At 40.6% G+C, this 6,320-nt stretch overlaps 1 pseudogene; it reads left to right on the plus strand.

Moving 5' to 3' along the window:
* Positions 1-2,523: 2,523 nt before the first annotated feature.
* Positions 2,524-3,883, plus strand: LOC112090352 (annotated as a pseudogene).
* Positions 3,884-6,320: the final 2,437 nt, after the last annotated feature.

Below are 6,320 nucleotides of genomic sequence, written 5' to 3' on the forward strand. Positions count from 1 at the left end.
TGCTCACCTAACCTTTTCCTTTCTTCCTCTTTTCCATGGTGGGAAATATGAGAGAATTGTGTCTCCTAATGGCGTTGATATGTCTTGATTGCTTAAAAAAGTTATAAGCATTTAATTCCCGTGAAGCTGCAAGCTATTATTCATGGTTTAGAAGTCAGAATTTTTGTTTTGCCTTTTCTGTGAGAGTAGAACTCTGGGCCTTGGTATAAAAGCAATGCGCACTCTAGTTACTGAAATTTGTTGCTACACATAAAAAGAGCTGTTGGTTCTGTTGGAGAAAAGCTGATTTCTTCTTTCGTTGGCCCCTCCATTTTTTTCTATTTCTTCTTCCTTGTAATTTGGTTTCAGTATTGAAATTCTCCCTTATATTTGGCTCTCTCTTCTTCCTCCAGCTTTTGCTTATTATTTTTTTGTTTTTGGCTCCTTTTTGGGTGAGTTTGAGTAGTAGTCATTTCTGTTTATCTTATAGCTATTTCATAATTTCATTTTTCTTATTTGGATCAGTCTTCTGCTTTAAAAGGTTGAAAAAACAATACTATAAAGAAGAACGAAATTTAAGGTCTTTTTCCCCCTTAATGATACACACGTATGGTTAGGAACACCCATTCATTTTCATTGTTATTTAATCGAAGGGGCAACTCTAAAGAAACACAGAAAACGACAATAAAATATGTTAAAACGACAACAAAACTGCAAAATGACAAAAACGGAGAAAGTGACAGCACGCTTCTAAAACAACAAAAAGGTCCTACTAAAGGAGCAAAAACAATGGACGAAAACGGATAACATGCTTATTTTTTATAGCAAACTTTCACATATAAAAACTTTTTAAAAAGACTACTCAAAACCTTTAATCATAGATCTTCTATGGTAGTTAACTACTACTAGGCCACCCCACCCCTTGGGAAATAGCAACAAAAACACAACTGAACTAAAAACGACGGTAAGAGGCGGCATGCGGTAATTAAGTACGAAAACAACAAGAAACTTGGAAGCGAATATTAAATAAGAAACGACAACATAAAAGTACAAAACTACAAACTGCAAATGAAAAGGTGAACCAAACAAACTTGAAACGACAAAAATGAAGAAACGAAAACGAGAGGGAAGAAGAAGAAGAATACGACATTAAAAATTTGGATAAAACCATCCAAAACCCACGATTTTATCCTTTTTTTTTTTTCCTTAAAATAAAATTGCTTTAAATAAGCTTCACAAATAACCTGCATCATAAACCTGGTTTTCAAATCCGATTCAAAACTACAACTTTATCTACAAACCAAATCTGGATAAATCTTCCATACAACTTGCTGCATATTTCAATTCACATTTGAACTCATAATCACTTCTTGAATTTGACTTGGTAAATCACGAGCAATATCTCTGCAACCTTCGTGTTTAGTGCGTTGAGAAAAGTACATATGTGTTATCCCACGTAAAAAATAAAAATGTAAAATAATTTATATATATAAAATAAAATAATTCAAGACCTATTAATTAACCTTTTAAGTTAAATTAACTATTGGGTCAGTTTTACTTTTCCCAACTACAAATCTTTTTTTTTTTTTCAATTCACAAAGTTGCCAATAAAATTACCAACTAAAAAACCTGACAGCAGTTACATTATTAGAGTACTCTTATCCAGTCTGACTGGTTATAGTCCCAACAGGCACCAATCGGCGGGGCTCACCGACGGTGCTGAAATAGTTGTTTTTTGTACTACGAAGACATTATCTATGTGTTTTTGAGATGTTTGGTTGGATGATTCAAACCATAATTTGAATCATAATTCATGGTTCGTTACACTATTTTTTCTCATAAAAAATATATGTAAATCAAAAATAGTTCTAATCACATGATTTTAATCAATGAACCAAACGTTAGTTCCTGTAAGAGAGAGATTGGATAACAAATAATATATTCCAGCTACAACCGCTATTGCTTATTGGCGACAATAATACAAATCGAACTGCAAACAGAAGTAATTGTAACAATTTTGTAGGAATTTTCAATACATGTATCGTACGTAGAGCACTGCAATGTTAACTTTGATTCAAAACACACCAGTATTGGATATTGATTCACTTCCTAGCTAGCTAATATTGATCCAATGCAAATCATGACCATTCTAACAGTCTTAAACCAATCACGCATTTCGTCATGTTATTTAACTGATTCACACATTAAAACATAAAAAGTAAATTAAAAAACATTTCAAAAATTTGAAATGGTGTAGTATAATAATATAATTAATCAGACATCATTTTCAAATTTCAACATTGAAATTAACAAGGGGTCTGAGTTCATATTGATTACAGTAGCATTTGCAATTTTGTATTCAGAAAAATAAAATAAATTGTTTGATTATCCCATCCTGGGGCTAACAATTATAAGGTAGTACTAGAAATCTTATTTAATCAAATCAGAGTCACTCAATGACGCAGACCAAACAAAATGATATTAATTTCTCGTCTAATTAATACATCTCCTAAACTTTTCTTGATCTCTTTACAAATTACAACCATGGAGGCCAACAAAAACCAAAATGTTCTTCATATAGCAATGTTCCCATGGCTAGCTCATGGCCACATAATGCCATGTTTTGAGCCCTCCAAGTTCTTAGCTCAAAAGGGTCACAAAATTTCTTACATTTCAATCGCCTCATAAAACTCATTCCCCAAAACCTTTCCCATCACATATCCTTGATCCCACTTCCTCTTCCTCACGTAGATGGATTGCCTCAAGGCACTGAGTCAACCTCCGAGTTACCGATCCACAAGGTCCCCTTCCTCAAAAAGGCCTACGACAAGCTCCAACTCGCCTTGACTCAGTTCCTCAAGGACTCTCAAGTGAGTTGGATGGTCCTCGACTTTGCATGCAACTGGCTACCGCGAGTCGCCACTCAACTCGGTATCAACTCAATCTACTTCGCCATCTTCGACGCCACGACGATGGCGTTCGCCGGAACACCGTCCTAGCTGTTGAGTGGATATTGCCAGACACCGGAGGACTTCACCGTTGTCCCGAGGTGGACGGACTTTGCTTGCAATGTCGCTTTTAAGTTGTACAAGATAGCGAGTCATTGGAACTGCATGGATTTGGAGGCGTCGGATTTTACTAGGTTGGGAGAGGGGATTCAGGGTTGTCGTTTGTTGTCACGAGGACCTGTCCCGAGTTTGAATCCGACTTACTGAATCTACCCGGGAAGCTTTTCGAGAAACCAGTTCTACCAGTTGGGTTTTTACCGCCCACTTTGCCAGTGAATGATTTTCATAATATTGGAGACGAAAGGGAAGGTTTGAAGCATTGGCTTGATAATAAAGAAGAGAACTCAGTGATTTACATTGCATTCGGTACTGAGTTGAGCCTGAGTCAAGATTTGATGCACGAGTTAGCCTATGGGGTGGATCCGGGTTGCCCTATATCTGGGTCATAAATGATCACCCGCTAGTTGAAGGAACTTTGGGTCCGGATATAATTCCACCCAGGTTTGAATCTCGAGTCTCGGGTCGGGGCTTGGTTTGGAGGGGTAGGGCGTCAGTAGGCGGATTCTTGACTAATTGTAGTTTGAGTTCGGTTATCGAGGCACTCGGGTTCGGCCGAGTTTTTGTTTCCTAGTGGAAGCTCGGATCTCAGTTTGGTTGCTAGGTTATTGCATGGCCCTAAAATCGGGTTAGAAATTCCCCGGGATCATAAAACCGGGTCGTTTACGAGTGACATAGTTGCTGAGTCGATTCGGCGAGTCATGGTTGACCAAGAAGGTGAGCCACTCAGCACAAAGGCTAGGGCGATGAGGGAGATTTTTGGCAATGTGGAACTTCAAAACTAGTACTTGAATGAATTGGCGGAGTTCCTTTTGAAGAGTAATTCGAGTATAAATTAAGTCACTTAATGATGCAGCGTAGATTTAGTTGCTTTCAAATTTTAAAGAAAATAGGATTAGTTCTATTCAGTTTTAGATAAGCTTCTGTTTGCTTTTCAAATTTGGATTGATCATCCTCTATCTATTAGTAGTTAGACTAGGACTGTTATAGGGCAGTTTTTTATTTCTTCTTTTCTCAATAAAGAATTCAGAGTTTTCTCCACGACTACTCCTTGTTTTCTCCTTGCTTTCGGCATTATTCCCTTGAATCAACGACTACAAGCTTTGTTTTTTTTTTGAGTTTTTTGTCTTTTTACTCATCTCTGCTGCTTCAGTTGGTATCAGAGACAGGTCCCATCGCTTCGCATATCGCCGCTGCTCAACCCGCAAATTCCGAGCCCACGTCTTGCATCAGCCCCACGAACTTTTGCTGTCGCCGCCGCTAGTTGCTGGTTTCCTGGTGTCGTCGATCACCCGCCGTCATGCCACCCCGTCGTCGGCAAGACATCCGTCCACCTGCCGATGGATTAGAAGAGCTCCGTCAACAAATCGTCCAACTGCAACAACAACTCGCACTCCTGCAAGCCACTAATCAGCCTCCACCGATCCATGCCGACGAGTCCAGTTCCGATGTTGACGAAGCGTTCGTTGAAGAGAACCCGTTTGCTCCGTTGCATGCACCACCTCCACGCCATCGTGCGCCCCACGCCGTGCCTCTTGAAGGTCGACCGGTCGCCGCAGATAACCGTCGATGGGAATCGGGTTTTAAACTTGACATCCCCGAATTTCATGGAAGCCTCGAACTAGAAGAATATTTGGATTGGATTGGAGCCGTAGAAGAAATACTGGAATTTAAGGAAGTTCCTGATAATAAACGTGTGACTCTAGTTGCTACACTCTTCCGAGGCCGAGCCGCTGCTTGGTGGCAACAACTCAAAATCTCTCGTGCTCGTACCGGAAAAGATAAGATTGCCTCGTGGAAGAAATTACAAAAACACATGAAGCGTGCCTTTCTCCCATATAATTATGCACGAACAATGTACCAACGTCTCCAAAATTTACGTCAAGGTAATCGGACAGTGGGAGATTATGCTACTGAGTTTTTCCTATTGCTGACACGAAACGAGATTAACGAAACTGATGAGCAGTTAGTTACTCGATTTATCGACGGTCTTTGGCCACAGTTTCAGAATATTTTAAATCTCTTTGATCCGATAACGGTTTCCGAAGCCCACTAAAGGGCCTTATTAATCGAGCGTCAAAATCAGACCGGCTCCGCTCTTTGGAATAAACCGTTGCCCACCAACCGTGCTCCATCTGCAACCTTTGCCACAAACACCAATAACCAATCAGGCGCGCTAACATCGGCGCCACCTCATCCAACCATGGCCACCGTGCCCACCGGGGGTTGTGACCATCCCGCCTGGCAGCCCTCCGCTGTTTCTCTTGCGGTGAGATAGGTCACCAACAAACCGCTTGTCCAAAATCTGGACGACGGGGATTGCTCGCTGATGGAACAGATATGGAGAATTATGAATCCTGTTATGATCACCACGAAGAAAATAAGGAGCACATTGGCGAAGCAGAGATCAGAGAAAAAATACCCGAAGAACATGTAGGTGGGGACTCCGGACCACTGTTGGTACTTCGATGTAGCTGTTTCACTCCTAAGATGCCTGAAAACTCCTGGTTACGCAACAACCTATTTCATTCCACGTGCACCATTAATGGGAAGGTATGCCGCTTTATTATTGACTCAGGAAGTTGCGAGAACGTCGTCTCTGACGAGGTTGTCCGAAAGCTCACATTGACTACGGAACCCCATCCCGCTCCTTACAAACTTGCGTGGTTAAAGCGGGGAACCGAAGTACAAGTCTCTCGTCGAACCCTCATTTCTTTCTCAGTTGGTACGACATACCAGGATAAGATTTACTGCGACATCATTCCCATGGATGCATGCCACCTCCTGTTGGGTCGACCACGGCAATATGATCGTCACGTCTGTTGGTCTCCGGATCGAATCCGGATGCGGAAGCGCGGTGGTGCGGGGAAGAGGCGGATCGTGTATAACAAAAATTTTCATAAAACTTTTGAGATACTCTATAGATTATATTAATTTATGCACGAATAAATTAATCTCATTAACTTATATATATTAAGAACTCAATCAGAAAAAATCCCTGGAAGCCGACTCGGATGATAACTTGAGTTCTTTGACCACGAACAGTCCTTGCTCCAATCTTTGTGTTTAGAAAACCAATGTCTTCCACATCAATTCCTAGAATCCACGAAGACGTGTGTGTGGGCACACATGAGACAAAACGGGTTACAATAAACACTCGAAATTCCACAAACACCATCACATGCACGATGTGGAATTTTTAGAGAAAAAATTTTTCTTTCCTTTCTATCTTGAGAATTTCGGCCAGCCTTAACTCTTAGGGCTGAAAAATTATTT

Source organism: Morus notabilis, unplaced genomic scaffold (assembly GCF_000414095.1).
Source record: "Morus notabilis unplaced genomic scaffold, ASM41409v2 Scaffold329, whole genome shotgun sequence".
In the NCBI taxonomy this organism is placed as follows: domain Eukaryota; kingdom Viridiplantae; phylum Streptophyta; class Magnoliopsida; order Rosales; family Moraceae; genus Morus; species Morus notabilis.